The 23,474-nt window shown below is 46.0% G+C and overlaps 1 protein-coding gene across 1 annotated transcript in view; it reads left to right on the top strand.

Annotated features, from left to right (window-relative positions):
• UNKL (unk like zinc finger) overlaps positions 1–23,474 on the top strand; it is a 1,575,372-nt gene that overhangs the window by 1,342,909 nt on the left and 208,989 nt on the right. The gene's annotated exons all lie outside the window — the stretch shown is intronic.

Here is a 23,474-nt window from a genome sequence, read left to right as displayed (position 1 = left end):
GATATTCTTCTTATATCTGCATAAAGCTTTGTAAAGGCCTTAAGGTGTTATTAAGCGCTGTATAGCAAACATATATTCAAACATGACTAATTTAAGAATATAAAAATAGTATTGTTCAAAGCAATAAGATCAAAAACAGGACATCTAATGTAATGTAAAGTCATTTAACCAGGATATTGTGCCATTTGGGTGCTCTCTTAGCTCTAGACTGTAACAAAATTGTGACGGGGTGACCGGTAAAAATAACCACTCTGACCCTGATAGCAAGTTTAAGGGTGTTTATTACAGGGTTTTGCAGACAGGTTGGATGCTAAAATTGGGTGTTCTCTGGGCTTGGGTTTTTGGCGCTAGGGCTGTCTCTCCCTGGTTTGACTTCCCCAGGCCTGTCCCTGCTCCCTAGTCCAGGCATCCTTATCAGGGATGTTAGTGCTTGCCAACAATACCTGTCTGTTCTCTTTCTAAGGCTGATGGTGTGTATCCCTAATTCAATGGCTACCTGATTACCTAGTGCCTTCTAGTCTTTCCGTGACCTAGCCTGCTTAGAGGTCTAAGGGTCTAATAAGGGAGTTGTTAGGGATGGTGCCGTCTTTAAACCCATGTCCCTTTCGTATCGCACACACAGTCTTACCTGACTCTTCACTACACTGGCCTTAAGATGTTCTACTCGCACCTTATCACTGTCCCTCCGATCTCTCATTCCACCTTTCCACCTCCACCCTTTGATCTGACGACGCCTCTCACTTCTCAACTCTATCACTTCTTATTGTCACTGCCCTCTGTTATCTCTGTTATACTTTAGTCCCTGCTATGCTACCTTCTGTCCCCTACTATTACTCTGCTACTCCTCTCCTTTCTTACCACTACTCCTATTCCTCCTTTGATCTCTCAGACATCCTTCACCACCGCCTGTCCTCCTTCAACTACCTCACCCCGCACACTCACCCCTCTCAGGATTGGCCACATTTCCTTACCAATCACTTACCTTCCTTGTAACAACCTCTTTCTCTTCTGCACTTCTAACATGGAGCCTGTAGGGGCTCACAGGGACTCAGTGTTTTCTCAGGCCTCTTTGCAGGCCTTTCCCAAAAATGTTTTAGGAATCTCTGATGGTTTAGTGGTGGCTTCTCTGTATGTGTGAGCTCCAGCAGCTGCCTGTTCCACATGCTGTGGCCGGTGTTGTTCCAGCTGCTGTATCCCAGGGGTATAGATACACCACCGCAGCCCTCCCTCAGCCTGTATGGTGACGTCTGCGGTATCCTGCGATGTTGATCGGCGGTTCCTCGTGGGCATCCTGCTGCTCCCTGTTGCGGCTTTTTCCCGCCATCAGGGATGCAGCCGCCATCACGGGTAAGGTGGCCGGGGAGTGGGTTGCCTGCACTCATACAACCACCGCAGGTTGTTTGGGGTGGGCTCCCTCACTCCCCTAATATGGCGGTGATGTAGTTGATCAATGCAATTACTGCAAAGAAGAAAACATGCGATTGTTGACACATGATTGCGTCCTTATGTAGAACTGTTGCTCAATGCAACACCATCTTTAAATTTCATTGTCTGCCTTTCGGTCTATAGGAAAGAATACGTGTCCAAATTCTAGGAGGACACTGCCGTCTCATGCACACCTTTTGGACTGTGGATAGTCTCAGTCAAAATCTTGTGGGATTGATTTATACAGTGTTGTATTCCAAATAGATTAAATACAAAGGGTTAACTTATTATCAACTAATGGTAGTACTGAACTAATAAGTGTATTCATTGTTTTCATATGATAATCAGTTCATAAATACATAGCCAATTGTAATCATACACAATTTCAAAAACATAAGTATAAATATGAAAAAGTAAAGCATCAAAGGATGAGCTCTACGAGTTTCGGGATATGAATCCCTTCCTCAGACTCGTCTTTCTTGTTTTCAAATTCTTTCAATTCACTGTGATTCAAATTTATGATAAATATATAGAGAGATGTCAGAATCTATTGTATATTTTCATCGTATACTATCATCAGATACAGTATCAATGCGTCATACTTTACCTCTTGCTATTCAGTTAGATGCCTATGGTCTTGATAGTTTTCCCCTCAATTGGGCGACTGTGTCATTCCATGGTGCTTCTATAAGTGAGAAATATGGTCACACTGATAAAATATTCTAGTTGTACATGCAACTATTACTCGAGTTAAAAAGTGTTAGGACATTTGTGTACTCACCTAGTGTCTGTGTGTCTCCATCATTTGTGATAATGCCGGCTGGATGCCAAAATTCTCCGGTAGGCGGCACTAGTTGAGAAACCTCATTAGAATGATATAGTGTCACAATCTAATGTTCTTATCAAACGTTGGAAATAAATCATAAAACTTAATGCACTCACACTTAGACGGTTGTGTGCCTCTAGGCAGAGGGTCTGTGATTGAGGGTGTATCTCTAGCGTTCGTGGTTCATCTCTGTAGTGGTGCCCCAAAGTCGGTCGTGGTTGTTCGCTATTCTGCGTGGAACCTGATAGATCTAGCACCCGCGCAGGTGAGTGATAAAAAATGTGGTTCAGAATCCCACTTCCTTATCTATAGCCAATTGTCTAAATTGTTACCTAGTGATGAAAACAAGTACTTAGTTTGCCAAAAGTCCGGGTATGTATTTAAACAGGATCAACCTGTCTGTACAGAACTTAGTATTTATATCCGGTATTGTGTGCGTGATGCCGTTCTAATTGTCACGCGCGGTGTCTCTAGGTGTGCGTGTTGACGTTGTGAACATCACGCGTGGTACCTCTGGGATATGTAGTTCTTGCCGCAAATCAGACGATTTCACAGTTCAGCAAGGAAGTCAACGGATCATGTACAATTCTAACTAAGTTTATAAGCTATGTGTAAACTACATAGTGTTGCGATAGTCATCTCTCAATTCTTGATGTAATAGGTGTCACTGTCTGGGTAATGTTAATTGCATCTCTCATAAGGAATACCTGGTGAACAGCATATACACTGAGCGGTTAGATATCCATCTCGTGCTAGATTCTGCAAAGGTAATACATATGTCAAGACTCAGTAATACAATTTCGAAGGGATTGTGTCCTCCGACGTATTCCTTATCTTTGATAATACGTTTCCAGTTTGCTGGCCTTGGACATTTTTTCTGTAGAGGGCGCTGCGCGTCGACGTCCGCCGAGTCTATGTCCCTCGACGGCCACCGTATCGGCGCCAACGTCATCATGCCCATAAATAGCCACGCGCTGCGTCAGTTCCGTTTTTTCCGCACTTTGTGGGGCCTCGGAACGTCGTTGCTCAGTTCAGTCAGGATAACTACATATATCTACTCGAATAATACCTTCTTGTTCTCGATGGCATCTTCATCGGAACCGATGACGCCGCGATCCGGCTTCAAGAAATGTCGAGACTGCGCTAAAAAAATGTCGATAACGGATCCACACAGGATCTGCTTGTGGTGCTTGGGATCCGAGCACCATTGTTCGGAGTGTGAGGACTGCATGTCCATGACGGCGAAAGCCTTGAAGGAGCGCAAGGGGAAGCTCGAGAGAGGTAAGTCAGTCAAAGCCTCCTCGAAGGTTTCTTCAGCTGAGTCGAGGCATTCGTCTCCTCGCCGTCGAAAACATTCCCATTCTAGATCTCGAAGTAGCCCCCATCATTCGTCGAGATCAAGACACTCAAAAAAGAGACGTCAAAGATCCCCTTCCTCGTCGTCTTCAGTGTCCCCAGAAAGGGTCTCCTGTCCCACTAAACACAGCTCTCAAGCTGAGTGGGAGGAATTCAGAAGGAAAATGTTAAGCGTCTTCGAGAACGCGGCCTCGACCCCCTCGAAGACAGCTGAGGGTGATACCCCGGGTGAAAAACCCAAACAATCAAAACGCCGCGAGTCGCAGCACCCGGCGAAACATTTCACCCGAGAGCGCCACGATCCATCGGGTAAGAAGGCACCATCTTCGACGCCGTCGTCGAAGATTCCTTCAACGCACGGATCGGCGCCATCGACGCCATTGTCGAAGGGTTTCTCCACGCATCGGTCGATCGAGTCGATGCCATCGTCGATGCCGACTTCGACGCCGATGAAAGAGAAGACCAAGGACACTCCAAGGCCAACGGTGATTCCAAGGGCCTCCGGCACGACGCCGAGACCGTCGTCGATGTCCTCGAGTAGGATCCCGATCCTCTCGAGTTCTTCGAGACCCCTTCCAGTTTTTTCGACACCGTTCTCGGCTCCTTCGAAGCCTGTCAAATCGGCGTCGACGACATTGACGTTTTCTCGCCCAATAATGACGAGTTTGGCTCCTTCTGCCTTAGAGATGGGTTTTACACCATTTCAGAGGTCAGAGTACCCTGGACTATCTTCAATTTATGAAGAGGGGGAAGATTCTGACCAGGAAACATTTGGGTTACAGAGGACCACACTGCCTATTTCAGAGGATTTCACCTCTGAGGAAAGAAGGCTGAAGGACCTGCAGGAGTCACTACATGAGTCAAGTGGGCTGGACACTTCCCCAGAAGTGGAATTGGTTAAACCAGACCCAGGGGAACATGCCGAAACACCCTCTAGAACCCTTATGGCAAGAATTATTGAATTTATGGGTTGGTCTGCGCCTTCACCTGTTTTTCAACAGGATGACTTAACAGACATATTAGACAAAGGTCCGCAGGAGGACCCCGTGGTCCCCTTCCATGCAGCCTTACAGAGGAAAATTACATCTAATTGGGAAACTCCTGAAGTTATCCCTGCGGTCAATAAAAGATTGTCAGCCAAGTATAGGGTAGCGGCTGCTGACCCTGAATACTTATCAAAACACCCGACCCCAGAGAGCCTGGTGGTTCAAGCGGCAACTTCATCTAGCAGTAGGACCGCTTAACCTACTGTCCCACAGGATAGAGATGACAAGAGGTACGATTCTATGGCGAAGAAAGTCTTCTCTGCTTGTAAAATGGCGTTGAAGTCCATCAACGCCACCTGTACGCTCGCCAGGTTCAGTCACACACTATGGGAGTGTGCTTCATCAGCGGCTGACTGCATACCCGAAGGAGAGGAAAAGGAAGCCTTCCTTAACATTATTAAAGATGGCAAAGATGCCATGTGCGAATCACTTCAAACTGGCATCGATTCCGCTGACAGTATCAGCAGGGCCATGGCGGCAAGTACAACAATCCGCAGGCATGCGTGGTTGCGAAAGTCTGGCTTTGCTCCAGATGTACAGGCCAGACTTTTGAATATGCCCTTTGATGGCTCTTCACTATTCGGGAAAAAGGCTGATGACAGTCTGGAGAAGTTGCAGACTTCTAAAGCAGCAGCAAAATCTTTAGGAGCTGCTATCCGCCAAACTCCTTTTCGCCCCTCAGGAACCTCTGGGAGAGGAAAGTACTTTCGCTATTATTCCGCATTCGGGAAAGGCAGAGGACAGCCGGCTCAAAGAGGCCAAAGGAGATCCACCCGAGGTGGACGGGTCAAAGGTAATAAGGCCGCAGCAGCAGCAGGTGCCTCTTTACCCTCGGCATCTGCATCAGCCTCCCCCAAACCACTCTGAGGCCTTCCCACACAATACACCTGTAGGTGGCAGGTTAACTCACCATCTGACGGAATGGCAGGCTATAACGTCAGATGCTTTGCATGGGAGACAGTTGCCCAGGGTTACTGCCTACCCTTTCTACACATTCCTCAGAGTCATCCACCGGGGAACAGCTCTCTAAAAGTTCCAGATCCGCTCCTCTTGCAGGAAATTATAGACCTGCTAGAGAAAGGTGTCATAGAACCGGTACCTGTAGCGGACAGGAACAAGGGCTGGTACTCCCCCTACTTTCTCATACCAAAGAAGGACGGAGGACTGAGACCCATCCTGGACTTATGAGAATTGAATAAGTTCCTCAGGAAGAACAAGTTCAAGATGGTAACTCTCTCTCCGATCCTTCAGGCCCTCCAGCTCCAGGACTGGCTGGTGTCTCTGGACCTTCAGGATGCTTATTTCCATGTGCCAATCCATCTCAAACACAGGAAATACCTGATGTTCGCAATTGGCGACTCTCATTATCAATTTCGAGTTCTGCCATTTGGGCTGACCTCCGCCCGAGGGTCTTCACCAAGCTGATGTCGGTAGTGGCGGCGAGTCTAAGGAGGGAAGGGATCCACGTTGTTACTCACCACTCCGAATAGGCCGAAGATGCAGAGAAATCGACCTTGGAGATGTTGGTGGTATAAGATTCCAAATTCAGCCTTCCATCCCAGCTCCCCTGAGTAGAATACTCGGGCTTCCTCAAAGAGGGGCTCTTTTCCACAATGTACACCTCTGCTGTTTCAGTTAGAACAGACAGAGGTGTCAATTGAGTAAAAGAGCGGGGAGAACACACACCGCCAATACCAATGCTGCAAAAGAATACCAGGATATTAGACAGTGTTGATATTATACAAGTGATTAGAACAGTTGAAATGATTGGACAACTACCTAGATAGATATTGGAGTGGAGTTGAGTTTCCCCGGGATGATCTACAAAGAATGACACAAATGAGTGGAATTGAACTAAATCAGTATCGGTTCCCACTATAGCTATAGAATTGATAAACAACTGACCTGAATAAAGATAAATGGAGTAAGAGGAATCCAGGACTCTGAAGACAACGACAGGAGAAAATAACAAACAGGGAAGTTAGTATAGGTAAGTAACCCCGAACGGCACGAGGGACGCACTAGTGCCGGGTTGGTGCAGTTCAGGAGGGCGTTCATATGCACTTAAGAGCAATCTCACAGAAAAGTCACTTAATGTCCCAGAATCCAACAGAAGACAATATCCATGGAAGACAATAGGTACCTGAGTACACGAGTATAGTTGAATAGCTGTTGAGATGATCCAGATAGTAGACAGCAAAATTGAAGTGCAGAGCGGCAACCAGGAAAGAACCGCAAGACACCGAAGAGAGGCGTATCCAGTAGCGTTCCGAGTCCAACAACCAGACGAGCACGACAGGAATGAAGGAGGAGACGAGGCAATCCAAAAGTCAGGCAAAGGGTCAAAACCAGGAGTTCAGAAAAGGATTCGTGTAGGAAGACACGAAGAGGAAACGGACGAAACCGCGAGTAGCTGGTAACGCTAATTAGCAGCAACGAGCCCCTTGGAAGACGGTGGTTTTATAGTCGTAAGAGGGGCGTGGCTTGCTGTACGTCTTCCACGTACAAGACGTGTCAGGTGACCTGGAATGTGTCGACGTTTGTACAGACGCCATGGTAGCTTGTACCTGGACCATGGAGGAGCCTGTAAAGAAGTTGTATTCGGCAAGGATGCCTGTGGGGAAGCCTGAAGTGTAACACACGTCTACCCCTACCTGGACGATTGGCTGATCAGGTCTGTATCTTCGGAACAGGCCCAGGCCCAGCTAGATTATGTCTGCCACTTCCTTCACAGACTGGGCTTCTCCCTCAATTTAAAGAAGTCACAGATGATACCATCACAGAGACTCCAGTTCATTGGAGCGGTCCTGGACACTTCCCTGGGAAAAGCCTCGCCACCAGAGGTGAGGGCTCAAGATATTCTACAGATGCTCACCAAGTTTCAAAATGCCCAACGTCTCCCAGCCTTCGACTTTTTGAGGTTGCTAGGCCTCATGGCATCCTGCATCTTCCTTATGCCAGAGGCTCGCCTGAGAATGAGATCTCTTCAGTGGGCACTGAGAAGTCAGTGGTCGCAATTCTCAGGGAGAATGACAGATCTCCTCCGGATTCCGGACAAGGTAGCCGGCGACCTTCAATGGTGGGCCTATCCAGAGAACATCTTGAAAGGAGAACTGTTTCGGCAACCATGGCCGGAGATAACAGTAGTCACAGACGCCTCACTCACGGGGTGGGGAGCCCATGCCAACGACTTGACCATCAGTGGTCGTTGGTCTCCATCGGAGTCCAGAGTACACATCAACCTATTGGAGCTGAGAGCGATCAGACTAGCGCTGAAAGCTTTCCTGCCATCAGTACAGGGGAGAAATGTCCTGATAATGACAGACAACACGGTGGCCATGCACTACCTCAACAAAAGAGGAGGCGTAGGATCACGGCCACTGTGCAGAGAGGCGATGCAGCTATGGTTTTGGGCAATCCAAGAAGGAATCTCTCTATCGGCAGTCAACCTAGCCGGAGAGAAGAACTTGACAGCGGACGCTTTGAGCAGACAGAGCACAGTCTCCCACGAGTGGGAGTTAGCTCAGGAAGTCCTTCAAGAGATCTTCGCCCTTTGGGGAACCCCTCAGGTGGATCTGTTCGCCACAAGCACCAACAGGAAATGCGATCTGTTCTGTTCAAGGGAATTTCCCCCGAGAGGAGCTCTAGGAGACGTGTTCGTAGTGAACTGGGAGTTTCCACTCCTTTACGCGTTCCCACCAGTCCCTGTTATTCCTCAAATGATCAGGAGGTTGAGAAGATTCCGGAAAACCATGATCCTGATTGCCCCGGATTGGGCCAGGAGAACGTGGTACCCGGACCTTCTAGATATGTCCATCTGTCCTCCAATCCGTCTTCCACTCAAAGAGAATCTTCTCTCGCAGAAGGGAGGTCAGGTTCTCCATCCAGACACCAGAACCCTCAATCTTCACGCTTGGTGTTAGGGAGAATTCTCTGTTTAGGCTGAATTTCCTAACCTAGTGAGTCCCCCAGCGGCTTTGCTGGATTTTTGGGGTTTTTTTTTTCTCCTGCCAAGAGTGAGACTCTTTTACCCTCACTCTTGGGCATGATTTGAGCGTGTTTCTTTGAATCTAGATGTGTTTAATGGGCTATGGAGTCTTTTACTCCATAGGGCTTTATGTGTTTTTGTGATGTGTATTACACAGCACCCTCAGTGAGTAACACAGGGGTGTCATAGTGACCCCCCAGTATAGACTCCATACCCTGGGACTGACTACTGTCTCCCAGGGCCTGTAAAGTCACCATTGACTTTACTAGTCTTAAATTCTGAACAGAACCAGTACAAACCATCATATTGTGGACCTACTGGCTGGGGCAATTCAATTGCCCCGGGGTCTGTTAGTCGAGGGGCACGTCTCCGTCCCCCCTGATCGAGTTTTGGCTGGTGGCAGTGGATATTACTTTTTATATTCAACCGCAAATATTTTCCTATGGGATTTCCCATTGTTTTAGGCTACTATCTTTATTTAATTATTTACGGTAGCCTCGAACATACCGCCGGTTTATTTAATTAATATTAATTCTCCGGTTGGTATTTTTTGCCAAAACTTGATTCTAAAATGGCGTTTGTGTTCTCTTCTGTGACTCCAACCCAAGTCGAGCCCTTTGTTCCACTTTTTGGCGGGCTTCTCCACAGAAGCTCTCCAAAGTGGTGCCACTCTGTCTGGGGTACTTAGGAGGAGTGGAGGCGAATTTAGGCACCCTGGACTGAGTTGCCTAGGCAACTCAAGTCACACTCCGTCCTGATTGGCCCAAGTGGTGAGCCGGCTGGCTCACCACTTAGCATGTTTGAGTGACAGCTAGGCTGAGTGAATGGGGGTTTTCTGCATAAAATCAGGGCTTTGGGGACTAGAACTTCAGAAGTCGCCACAGGACCTAAGATTCCGACGAGGGAGAAGCTGAACCGACCTGCCACGACACCACCACCGGTGGATCCCTGCTGGACCGTCTCACCACTTTTCCCAACGACAGAGGAGATCTCCCGCCGGAGAGTCTTCTTCCTTTGACTGGTGGGGATAACCAGTTTCACCGTCTTTTCGCCTTCCCGACGTACCTCGTGGCCGCCTTGCCTGTGCCAAGCACCCGGGCAACCGGGATACCACGTTTTACCACGACCGCGAAACAAAGGTACCACCTTTAACCGGAAAACTCTGCGGCTGGTTTCTGCCCTGGTAGTGCAACGACCTTCATCTTTCCTCCAAGTCGAGATCTTCTCTTCCCCTGGACGACGACACAACTTGCACCCACTACCAGGAACAACTGCCACCGCTGGAGGATCCTTCCCACTTAAGGTACCGTGTCCCGCTTGGCTTCCCTTGCGACCGACTCTACGGGGTAGATTTAGCCCCCGGTTTTCGAACCTGGGTTAGCCTGGGACACCCTGGCTAAAATTTCCTAAGCCTCTCTAAACTCTTTTTGAACCCTCTGCAAGACTTTCTAAGCCTAGTGTAACTGTGTGATCTTGGGCGCATTTGTGCTCTGCTCTCTCTAAGAGGGGGCCCAGCCTTTGGACTTTGGCTCACCAGTGACTTTTGCTCTTCTGCCTTGCTAATAGTGTTCCTGAATCTTAGAGTGGTGTACCTTTCCACATTCTGTCTTTTTCCCTCCCTTTCTCACAAACTTATTGGAGTGCCATCTAGTTAAGCGCTCACCTCTGTATGAAGATAAGTGGTGTTTTACAGTGACTTATCTGATAAGGAAAAAGGGGTGTATATATTATAATAGTAATTGTGTTTAGAATATTTTACAATAAGAGTGCTGGAGTGTTTTCAACAGTGTGTTTTTAAATAAATAATTATATACTTTGATACCAAAGCTCTGGTCAGTGTTTGCTTGTATTGTTGTATCTGAGTGCCTATTGTGTTTACTTTGCATACTGCCTAACTCTTCTTGAGGGAAGTCTGACTGCTCAGCCACAGCTACCAGGTAAATCTGGGTGGTACATACTGCTACCAAGTGGGTTTACTGCCAACACCTGTAGTCTTAAATCTTTTGCAGTGGTCCCTAAGGGAACTGCACAGGTTTCTGCCTAACACTTGGCTCTTGGGTGAGGTACAAGGATTGGGATCTCCCTGATGACGTCATGAAGGTGTTGCTTTCGGCCAGAAGGCCAGCAACAAAGTCTGTATACCGCTGCCGTTGTAACAAATTTTGCAGCTGGTGTAGGGAAGAGAATATCGACCCTTTTTCATGTGGTACACCAACGGTGTTATCGTTTCTACTCTACTTGGCAAACTCAGGCCTTTAAGTTGGCACTGTAAAAGGCTATCTCGCAGCGCTTTCTATCTTCAAGCGTACTGTGGAGGAACCATCGTATTTCAAACTTCCTCTACTGGTACAATTTCTCAAGGGATTAACTAATGTTTACCCTCCAAATCCATTCCAGGTTCCCTTATGGGACTTAAATTTAGTCTTTAACTTCCTAATGGGCACTCCATTCGAACCACTTCACTCTTGCGCGCTGAGATTTCTCACGCTTAAAACTGTCCTATTGGTAGCACTAACATCTGCTAGGAGAGTGAGCGAGCTACAAGCTCTCTCCTGTAAACCCCCACATACAAACTTCCACAGGGACAAAGTTGTCCTACAGGTGAAGCCTAATTTCCTCCCAAAGGTGGTTTCTGAATTTCATATTACTCAGAAAATTACCCTACCTTTGTTCTACCCTCCTCCCCATCCGGGGAAAGAGGAGGAAAGGCTACATAGGCTGGACCCAAGGCGAGCTCTCAGCTTTTACATCAGCAGAATGGCTAGGATCAGGCAAGCAGACCAACTGTTTGTAGGATACTCAGGTCACAAGTTGGGACTACCCATAACAAAGAAAACCATCTCCAGGTGGATTATTTTGGCCATCCTGGAATGTTACAAACTGGCAGGGAAAGAGCCACCCCAAAATCTCAGGGCTCATTCAACCAGGGGTATCGCAGCCTCTTCGGCTCTCCAAAGAGGGGTACCGGTCCGAGACATATGTGCGGCTGCCACATGGTCGTCCGCACATACATTCACAAAATTTTACAATCTGGATTCCTCCACTGCTCAAGAGACCAGATTTGGCAAGGCCGTATTACATTCGGTCCATCCCCAAAGGGATACATAACATTCTCACTCCCACCTCCAATTACATGCCACTGCTATGGGAGTCTATCAAAGATGAGGAATACGTCGGAGGACACAATCTCTTCGAAGAACAAGTTACTTCTTACCTGGTAACGTTCTTTTGATGGGATGTTCCTCCGACGTATTCCTTATCGCCCCTCCCAACCATCCCCGCAGTGATACTTCCCTTGTGGTTGCAGCTTACGCTCCTTCAAGGTCAATAACCAATTCAGGCATGACTTTTCTTATGCTACAAAACGGAACTGAGCAACGGACGCAGCGCGTGGCTATTTATGGGCATGATGACGTCAGCGCCGATACGGTGGCCGTCGAGGGACATCGACTCGGCGGACGTCGACGCGCAGCACCCTCTACAGAAATAATTTTTGAGGCCAGCAAGCTGGAAACGTATTATCAAAGATAAGGAATACGTCGGAGGAACATCCCGTCGAAAGAACGTTACCAGGTAAGAAGTAACTGGTTTATAGACATAATTTCGAAATCAAAAATTTCGAAAGTCAAAAAGTAAAAAAAAAAATTCGAAAAAAATGTCGAATTTCTTTTTTATGACATTTTTTTTTCGAAATGGGGGGATTCCCCCCAACCCTTTTTTTTTTTTTTGTTTTTACCTATTTTTTTTATATAAATTAGAGCCAAAAAAAATATCGAAAAAAAAAATAATTCGACATTTTTATTTTCGACATTTTTGATTCGACTTTTTTGACATTCGACATTTTTGATTCATTATTATGACTGGACACCGAAGTAACTTGTTCTTTTCAAAAGATCATTACATCCAGTCATCTGGATTGTTACACACCTTAGTGCCTTCTTATTTTGAATCTGACAGATGTATGAGATATTGTGAACTAACCTGTACAGAAATATTTGTACATCGTAGCACATTTACACAACAAGATTTTATAAAGAAATGGCTGCGGTGTATCTAGATCATCGATTCAACGTGACTCAGTTTCTTATTGATATGCTTTCATAGCACATGGTCCAGTTTTCCTCCAATATCTTTTATACTACAGTCTTTGTACCCGGATTGCAACTTGTACCATTCTTCAAATCACTATGATGGTATAATATCAAACAATATATACATTTCATGACTCTTGTTACATAATCTGTGTTGAACAATTTAAATACAAATAGTACATCGATGAACACAAGTATCGAGTTGGTTATTCATATATTGATAGTGGATGGAATTCTAAGTTAATATGGCCAGATGTTGTCTTTTTGTCCTAATCATACATTGGTATCACTGTCATTCAACCTTGTGGGGTGTATAATATCAGTAGTATATCTCTAGATGGTCACTACATCATTGTGAATAACTTTATTTAGTTTGAGACCTACTCTACAGAGACGGGGAATGACCCAAATGTTGTGAAAGGAAATGACAGTCAAAAGACAGGTCTAACTCGGTTGATGTAGTCGAATTGTTTAAGAATGGTGTCAAGGAGAATTCTTCATTCATTCCTTGTGGCTCCAATGAATCTAATTTATGGATACAGAACATTTCGCTATGTGACATTAATTCTGGAAGGTTACCTCCTCTTGAGGGTTTTGTGATGGTCTCTACAAACCTCATTTGTGCTATTGTGTGTTTGTTTGATTCAAAATGTCTGAATACTGGTGATTTGGGGTTTTCGGTTCTGATGTTTGATTTGTGTTCTGATATTCTTTCTTTCATTTTTCTAGTGGTTTGGCCCACGTATAATGTCACAGGGGCAGATCAACCCATAGATTACGAATTTCGTGTCACATGTGGCATAATGGTGAAATTAAATTTTTTGTCCTGTACGTGGGTGTCTAATATGGTCACCCTTTTGTACATTGTTGCAGTGGCAGCAATTAAGACAGAGGAAGGTGCCGCATTTGGGTTTATTCAAGAAGAGTTGCTTGCGATTGAGTTCTTACTGCTTTTACTAAATTGTCTCTAATGTTGCGTCCTCTACTTCATGCCACTAGTGGTGATTTTGGGAACAGTTTACACAATTGTGGATCAAGTTTAGTAATATTACAGTTATTTTTAAGTACCAGATTAATCTGCATGCTTTCTTTGGAGTATTCGGTAAGATATACCAATGAAGGAGCATCTACTTTTTATTTTTTCTTCATTAATGTTACTCTGTCTTGTGAAGCACTTTTAGTTATTGCATTGTGTAGAACTGTGTCAGGGAAGCCTCTTCATACCCCGAAATGCGTAGAGCTCATCCTTTGATCCTTTACTTTTTCATATTTATACTTCTGTTTTTGAAATTGTGTATGATTACAATTTGCTATGTATTGATGAACTGATTATGATATGAAAACAATGATTAAACGTATTAGTTCAGTACTACCATTAGTTGGTAATAAGTTAACCCTTTGTATTTAATCTATTTGGAATACAACACTTGGCGCTCCCAGTACCCGAGGGCTTAAGGGCGCCGACATAAAAACAGAGACATGACAGAAAACAAAGTTCCTAGAGCAGTGGGTGAACAAAGGCAGGCGGATAACTAGCAGGGTTTAAGAGAAAAGACATTTCTTTAATTTCTCCTTGAAATCTTCTGTCAAAACAATATTTCTGAGAGCGGGAGCCAATGCATTCCATGCTAGTGGGGCAGCTATGTTGAAGGCTCCATTGTCATAGTACAAACTCCCAAACCTCTGGATCTTATGGGCCTACCCCAGTCACTGGCACCCTTAGGGACTTATCAAGCCCCAAAAGTGTGGCCTAGGATTTCCTGGACTGAGTCCTGGCGCCAGGCTCGTAACATGTGCTAATTGCATGGGACTACATTAACAGCCTAATAGGGCTGAGCCTGTCTGTATACCCTGGGTGTGGCTGAGGGACTACTTTACCTGAGATTGCAGGGTGTGGCTGAGGGACTATTTTACCTGAAACTACTTACAAGGCTATTTAAGCCACACAGTACAGGTAGAACACGCTTCGCGTTATTCTGCACTCCTGCAGCGTAACGCTCACCGTGTCTGCTCAGTACTCGAACTTCTACAGCCACGCCTGTCCAGAGATCCCAATCCAGCGGCACCTGAGAGAAGGAAAAGAAGAGAACAGGAGTTAGAACAGCAACAAAGGCCTTACCTGCAGTATTCCATCCAATCGGCCGCGCCTTCAGCTGCTCTCTGGGTCGCCGCACCTGCAGAGAAGAAGGTATCTGCACGGACACCCAATACTTACCCGGGGTCTGCATTCTTCAGGAATTTTGTTGAAGCAGTTCTTCCCATCGCCGTCCTGGAGCCGTGCCGTGCCTGCAGAAAAGGGAAAGAAACAGCAGGTTAGTCGCGCCTGTAAAAGAAACCGCTATACAGACATTCAGCGCCACTCACCCGTGCTAATACTCACCTGCAGGAAATCTTCTCAGCATCGTAGGAAGAGTCCAATCTTCATCCGAAAACCGCTCAAGATCGCGCCTGAAAGAAAAGAGAAACACAGGTTATAACTTGGCAATAAGGACATTAAGCACCCATACCAAGCATCCATTGGCATAGAGACTTACCTACTTAATCCAGCTATTCAAAAAATCTGCAACAGCCCCGCAGGATCAGTGAAGTAACTTGGTCCTGGGAAAGACTGTGCATACCGCGCCCCTGCTAGAGATTGCAGGACGGAGAGCCTACAATTAAGAACTCCAAGGTGAGACAGAAGAGGAGAAGGGGCATCAGAAGGTTAAAGGAGGTGGAACCAATCCTGCTCCACTCAGTTAGCTAATATCTTGTTTCGACATTGCAGGCAAACGCCTCCTGGGGTGATATCTAGGGAGAAGACGCGGGCAGGCATCATCACTCATGCTGCGCAACGCCAGTGCAGACATCATTTGTGCGGCTACGTGCTACGCCCCCGTGGAGACCAGGTGAGCGTGACATCCATTACGTGCTTTGTTGGTATTACAACGCAACGTTTTCGACAGATTGGTATTGTCCAGACTCAAAAGACGAGTGCTCGGTTTCTTCACGATGGCTTCCATTAAATAGGATGACATCTGCCCCCTCAAGCATTTGTGTTATAAGCAGCAACCTAAATCGCACCCTTGGCTGAATGGGACCCAGTGCAAGCTGCGTCTCGCCTCTGACCCATGATCTCTCCGGTAAAGTCCTGATGACTCTTACTGCCCCATTTTGGACCACCTGAAGGCGTTGGAGATCAGTCATGGGGATGCCCACCAGGAGGCTGCCACAATAATCCAATTTGCAGCCGATAATAGCTCTCGCCAGCGTCTGTGTTTTTCTCAGAGATCAGAGGTCGAAGGTGCCACAATAGTTTGATCGAATAGGAGGAAGAGGAAACCAAACTGCTCACCTGCGCCTTCATATTGAGGTTATCTAATATGATGCATAGCGTCTTCACCTTGCTCTTTACCTCAATGACACATTTATCTATGTTAACATTGTTGTACGAGGAGCCCAACTTCTCCAGTTTAGTGTCAGAGCCAAAAATCATAGCTTCAGTTTTGGCACTATTAAGTGCCAAACCATTTGCCACAATCCACTTTTGAATATTCTGATATATTTGATTGATGAATAATTCATCCTCACAATGTGATCCTGAGATTGGAATAACATATTGCGTGTCGTCGGCGTATTTGGCGAAAACAATCTCTTCTTGCTCTAACATATAGAAAATAACAGAATCATGAAGATATTGTAGAAGCATGGGGTTACGCAGGCTCCTTGTGGAACCCCAAAAAGAAGAGGAACAGGATTTGCCTCTGCCATATCACTTGCCACTCTAACCTGCCTGCCACTCAGGAATGATATCCACTGGACGGCTTGAGGAGAGAAATTGGCAGTTTCCCTCAACCTGGTGGACAGAAAGGAATGGTACAAAAGCCGCCGAAAGGTCCAAGATCATCAGTAAAGCAATTTGACCTTCATCCATACCTTGGTTTAAGTGGGAATTTAAGGCTAAAAAGGCCATCTCTGTCCCATGGTGTTGGCGGAAACCAGATTAAAATGTATGCAAGATATGATTATTGTTTATAAAGGGATACTCTGTCCAGAATTTTCAAGAGAAACATGGTATTTGTTATTGGTCTGTAATTTGAAGATGTCGAGGGGCAGAGGAAAAGTCTGGATCTTTTGTTTTTGTAGGTCTTTAGATTATGCCTGATATATATTTTAAGGCATATTATGAGTTACAATCTACAATCGAAGAGAGTTTTTCTGGAAATATAATGGAGAAGGCAAGATTGTTGACCAGTGTCCCATGAGGAGTGGTGTGCTAAAGTGGATATCTTCCCAGTGTCCCATGAGGAGTGGTGTGCTAAAGTGGATATCTTCATAAGATTTCACAATCTGAAACCGATCAATAACCCCCAGGTAAAGGATCACCCACAACATCTCAAACTGCCAAAGCCTGATCCTAAACTATCCCCAGAAAACTGACACTAGCTTAAAGATCGGATAGACTCTGTGGTGTCATCTACCCTCTCGCAGATTGGCATTCCTAACACCATTAGCCTTAGAATTGCCAACAAAGTCGAAGAATCTAAATCAAAGTTGAAAAATTGACTGTATCCAGGCAGATCATCAGTCTACAAATCCCTTGACTTTAAAACACCCATGGAGATTCTGGAACTGACAGCTGACCTCGATGTTGGCACTGTGCTGATCTCCTGGACCTCCATCTGATCTTCTCTTGGACTCACCAGATAACCTAGAATAGGCCCCATTGAAGCAAACATGTTACCCCACAAAAGGTTTTTCCAGCCAAAGAGAACAAAGATGGAGATTAAAGGAGAGATGACATGGTTCCATAATGGAATCGGGACATGGGGTTCGGAAGGATGGCATGGCCAGATTGGAAAAAGCCCAGAGGCAAGCTAGAAGTAGAGACCTCTGCGCACTTGTTTGGAATTGAAAGTTGGAATTGTCCAACGATGTATCAAGGGCAAACAAAAGGTTGTCATATTTGGATAACTACATGAGACCGAATAACCTGTGGATAGTAGGTTTCCCAGAGGACTGCGAGTAAGGGAACCCATAAACTTCCTAATATCTGTCCTACCTCGGTTGGGATGAATCTGGCTCTTTAAAGGCGCAGAAGGCACTTGTTTCCAATCCCTCAAACTGGCAGCCGCCAAGGACATTTGCAGTGAGATTCCTAAGTTTCCAAATGGAGATGATGAGAAGGACAGCAAGATACTAGAAAAACGTTTTCTGAAAGGGGATAAACAAGATGATGTTATTTAATGATTTGAGTCGAGAGCTGTGCAAGAAAAAGTTGCTTATGCTTTTAAAGAAAGCAGCAAGAGAAAAGCACCTTGAATATATCATTTCTTTCCCAGCAACCTTTAAAGTAAACATTGGAGAGTCTTCTCGTAGTTTCATAGACCATGAAAACGCTTTAGAGTTTGCTAGAAACTATAACATAATGGAGGCATTTTGAAAAAAACTCAAAATCTAGAAGGACGTGACTAGTTGTATTGGGGCCACATGTTGATTTTACAGTTAATTTGTTCTTGATATTGTTCATTTATTCGTACTTTGGTATTTGGATAACTTTCCCGTGTCGCTCTGCATTATATCTTATGTGGATGCCTACTTTAAGATGGTGCCAGATCAGCCTCAGTGGACAACTAGGTCCTTTTCTTGCTCGGTGGGTGCACTCTGTCCACGAGCCAGTGCTGCATTTCATGTATGTGTCACAGCATGAGGAAGTAACGGGAGTGTAGATTGATGCGCTCAACCTGATCGTCTCAATGGAGGGCACAGAAGAAAGCAGGCCCCAAAGGGGGAGGCACAGAGCTGCTTGTAACCCATGCGCCGAACTGATCGGATTCCATGATAGCACATACTCTCTGGTCTGCACACAAGACCCTACACGACACTGACCCTGTGGGCTATCTTTCGCATAATCACTGGCGGACTGGATTCTTCACCTTGCCTGAGAGGGTTAGTGGGGGATATGCGGGGTGGTCATAGTGCTGCCTGAGCAAAGACTTACTGTGTAGAATGCACTTGCTGGCAGGAGAGGGGTCATGATTCCAGGACAAGAAAAGGGTACATGGGGGTAAGGCAATGTCGGCAACAATCGTGGTTGAGATCCCCAACACTGGTCCAGATGTTTTACAATGCATACATTGATAGGTGGGTGATTGAGATGACATGAGTCATCTTACAGGAATTAGATATGTCTAGGTCTTAAACAGGAGGTCTTGATTCCTATCGTGCAGAGGGTGCCCTAATGTGCATCTTGAGGCCCATGATCTAAAAAGACCTGATCTTTTATTGTGATCATGACACTACATTGGGTGGTGGGTTGCCTAGTATAATGATTTCCCATGGCTTAATTTAGGGTTTTATAAAGGGATAGGGGGTGAATGCCAATGGTAGATACCTAGAGACTTTGAGCTTGCCCAAAAGATGGGCACTGCACGTTTTTTCCAGGAATGCATGCTAGCTAATCAAGAATTCATTGCAAGTGGGTTTCAAGGGAGATGATTAAAGGAATACATAACACAACATTAAGGGAGATCTGCTTGTCTGACCTCACGTGTTACACTTGACTGCACCGTACATCGTTTAGATGATGTAGTGTGAAGGGGCTGGATGCTAAACACCTCACTGCTGGAAAACCAGGTGATAGTTTCTCTATAGGCATTCAACCTTTCTGGGTGGAAAATGTGAATTTGGTGCAGGAGTTAAGGATGGTCTGAAATGTGTTAAAGGATTTTCTGATGGGGAGACTGATGAGTGGTGGGGTTCATGATTAAAATGTGCAAAGGAAAGAAGAGAGGTACCCTTGTGGCAAACTTAAGGATGGTGCAGAATGGGTTTAGGGCCAGTGGACAGGCTCAGGACTTGAGAGAACTGCAGAGTGCAGGAAGGCCCTAATTTTATATCTATCAAAGAGGGTTGAACATTTGCTCTGCTAGAATAGGCAATACTACTGGGAGTATGGAGAGATGGCAAGTCTGACGCTCGTGCACAGATTAAAGAAAATGTAAGAATCTCGGCTGTTGATGGCCCTGAAGGACAATGTGGGTGGGGTTATTACAAGGAATGCAGATTTACCAATGAGGTTTAAGGAATTCTGAATGAAACTGTATAGTGTGAGATACCTGTGGGCTTTCTCACTTAAGGATCCCGGGGATTCTTTGTTCACCTGGCCAGGGCACAGCCATAGTCTTTGAAACCAGACCCTGGGGGTGGGCGAGTGCGGGAGGATCACCTGAGCAGGGGGTCCTTGGGGACAGTTGGAGAAATGCCCTTGGGAGAGACAAGGTATTCCCCTCTTTCTGACAAACCCCTACCCGGCACTTCCTCCACCTTTATAGGTTGTTATGAATTATGTCCCATTGCCCCCTCCCCAATTCCAACAGGTACAAATATTAAAGGGAGGCATAGGAGAAGAAATATATCCCTATCCGACATCCCCACAGTCACTGTGGGACATTAACATCTAAAACACATTCACCTACAAACACATTCACCTACAACCACACATCAGCCCGCTTCACCCTGACACACTTACCGAAGTTTCCCTCCATCATTAGGGAAACTACAACTCCAATACTTCCTCCCCATTGCCTTCTTTCAAAACCACTGGAATGAAGTAGAGGAGGAGCAAAGCTATGAAGATTGCCCATAGGAACCAATTACCATGGATTCCTATGGGCAGTCTCTATCTTGTCTCATTAACGGGGAGAGGCAGGGTCAGGCCTCCCTTTTCATACACCCACACCTGACTCCAATGAACACTCCTTGTCAATATAAAAAGGGGGATCTGAGACACACTTTGAGCTAGCTGGGGGTGCAGTGTGGACCAGAGGAGCTGAAGAACCCTGGAGAGTCTGGAAGGGAGCCGAGGGCCAAGACGCTGATCCTGTGTGGTTCAGGGGCTGCAGCAGGGCAGAGGAACTGTGCGTTTCTCAAGAGCCAGCGAGGGCAGATCATCTCCTGCTGACTCAGAAATACTTGTTTCCACTTGGCATATAAACGGAAGCCCAGCTACCTGAGGGGCAGGAGGAAAGACCCTGACCTTGACCCAGAAAGCTCCAGACAAGTTGCTCGCCAGATCCGCGCTAACCGGGTGAGTCTCATGGCAAGAGAGAGGAAATCCTGGTGAGCGTGTGTGCGGCTGGAGCGAGAACCTGAGCATTGAATCTGAGAAAGAAAGCAGGAACTAAAAAGGCACATGAAGGCATTATGGCACTTGACTTTATTTTTGAAATGATGTTAGGGAGAATTCTCTGTAAAGGCTAATTTCCCAAACCTAGTGAGTCCCTCAGCAGCTTTGCTGGGTTTTTGGGGTTTATTTTTTCTCCTGCTAAGAGTGAGACTCTTTTCCTCCCACTCTTAGACATGATTTGAAGTGTTCCTTTGACTTTGTATGTGTTCTATGGGCTATGGGGTCCTTTTCCCCATAGGGTTTCATGTGTTTTTGATATGTGGGTTACACAGCACCCTCCGTGCAGTAACCCAGGGGTGTCGTAGCGACCCCCAAACATAGACTCCATACCTTGGGACTGACTACTGTCTCCCAGGGCATGTAAAGTCACCATTGGCTTTACTAGTCTCAAATTGTGAACAGAACCAGTACAAACCATCATATTGTGGACGTACTGGTCGGGGAAATTTGATTGCCCCGGGGTCTGTTGTTCGAGGGGGCACTGTCCAGTTTCCCCCGACCGAATTTTGGCTGGTGGCAGTGGATACTACTTTTTATATTCGACCGCGAATATATTCCTATGGGATTTTCCCATTGTCCGAGGCTACCACTTTTTAAAATGGCCTCGAACATACCGCCGGTTTATTAAATTAATATAAATTCACCGGTTGGTATTTTTTGCCGAAACTTGGTTCCAAAATGGCGTTTGTGGTCGCTTCTGTGACCCCAACCCAAGTCGAGCCCTTTGTTACACTTTTTGGCGGGCTTCTCCACAGAAGCCTCCAAAAGTGGTGCCACTCTCTCTGGGTACCACAGGGGGTGTGGGAGGGAGTTTAGGCACCCTGGACTGAGTTGCCTCTGCAACTCAAGTCGCACTCTTGTGTGATTGGCCCAAGTGGTGAGACGCCCGGCTCACCACTTAGCATGTTTGAGTGACAGCTAGGCTGAATGAATGGGGGTTTTCTGCATAAAAGCAGGGCTTTGGGGACTGGAACTTGAGAAGTCGCCACAGGACCTAAAGAATCCGAGGAGGGAGAAGCCAAGCCGACTTGCAACGACGACACCACTGGTCGAGCCCTGCTGAACTGTCTCACCACTTTTCCCGACGACAGAGGAGATCTCCAGCCCGGAGAGTCTTCTTCCTTTGACTGGTGGGGATAACCGGTTTGCCCGTCTTTTCGTCTTCCTGGACCATCTCGTGGCCTCCTTGCCCGTGCCAAGCACCCCGGCAACTGGAGTACCACGGTTTACCACTACCGCGAAGAAAAGGGTGGTACCTTGTAACCGGGAAACTCGGCGGCAGGTTTCTTCCCTGGCAGTGCAACGACCTTCAGCTTTCCTCCACGTCGAGACCTCCTCTTCCTCTGGACGAAACACTGACTTGCATCCGCTGCCAGGAACAACTGCCCCCGCTGGAGCATTCTTCCCATTTTCAGGTACTGTGTCCCGCCTGGCTTCCTTTGCGACAGATCGTTCGGGGTGACAGTAAATCCTCGACTTTCTAACCTGGGTTAGCCTGGGGCCTGTTAACTAACTTTTCCTGACTTAATCTCAATCTTTTGTGAACTATTTACAAAGGCTCTTTGGGCATAACCCCATTGTGTGATCCTGGACACATTTCGCTTGCTCTCTCTGAGTGGGCCTGGCATTTGAACTTCCTTGCTCTCCAGTAGACCTTGCCTAACCTACCTCACTGTGGTTCTTTTAAAAGTATTGAGATTTGTGTGCTTTCATAACTCTGCCCCCCTCCCTTTTTAAATAACTTATTAGAGTGCCATCTTATGTTAAGCGCTCACCGCTGTCTGAAAATAAGTGGTGTTTCTCACTAAGACTTGTCTAATAAGTAATTAGGGTTGTATATATATAATAGTGACTGTGTGTTGAATTTACTTACCTCTTTTTGTGCTAGTGTAATTTACAAGTGTGTCTTTAAATAAATATTTATATACTTATACACCAAAGCTCTGGTCAGTGTTTGCTTGTACTACTGTATCTCTGTACCTATTGTGTATACTCTATATACTGCCTAACTCATCTTGAGAGAAGTCTGACTGCTCAGCCACAGCTACCAGGTAAATCTGGGTGGTACAGACTGCTACCAATTGGGTTTAGTGCCAACCACCTGTAGTCTTAAATCTTTTGCAGTGGTCCCTACGGGAACTGCACAGGTTTCTGCCGAACACTGGTGTACAGCGGTGGGATTTGTATTGAGTATACATTTTAGAGTGCTTATAGATACCTTAGTGCAACTAACCACAAAGCTTAGCACTAAAGTTATTTTCTAAACCTGTCAACTATGGAAAGTTATAGTCAAGAGTCCCTTGCTACAAAAAATGCTGATTGTTTAAGAGTTCTCTTTAAGCACCTCCTGACTAAGGGCAAGAAAATGGAGCTAATAAAAAGGTTGTTAGCAAACCAAAGTCTGGATGGTGGTTCAGAGGAACCTACTACTCCAGCAACTGTGGATAACAGCAATGATATTGATATGAATGTTAGTATTGATAACTTTGAGTCAGAAGCAGAAGAGGAGGGGGAAGATGTTAGAGTTGTCTCCCCTGGGCCTCTACCTGCCCGGCCAGCTGTACCTACTGGACCT

This window comes from Ambystoma mexicanum, chromosome 2q (genome assembly GCF_040938575.1).
Source record: "Ambystoma mexicanum isolate Mex_15411 chromosome 2q, UKY_AmexF1_1, whole genome shotgun sequence".
Taxonomy (NCBI): Eukaryota; Metazoa; Chordata; class Amphibia; order Caudata; family Ambystomatidae; genus Ambystoma; species Ambystoma mexicanum.
Note: the sequence above shows the minus strand (reverse complement) of the source record. Positions and strands in the feature narration are given on the sequence as shown.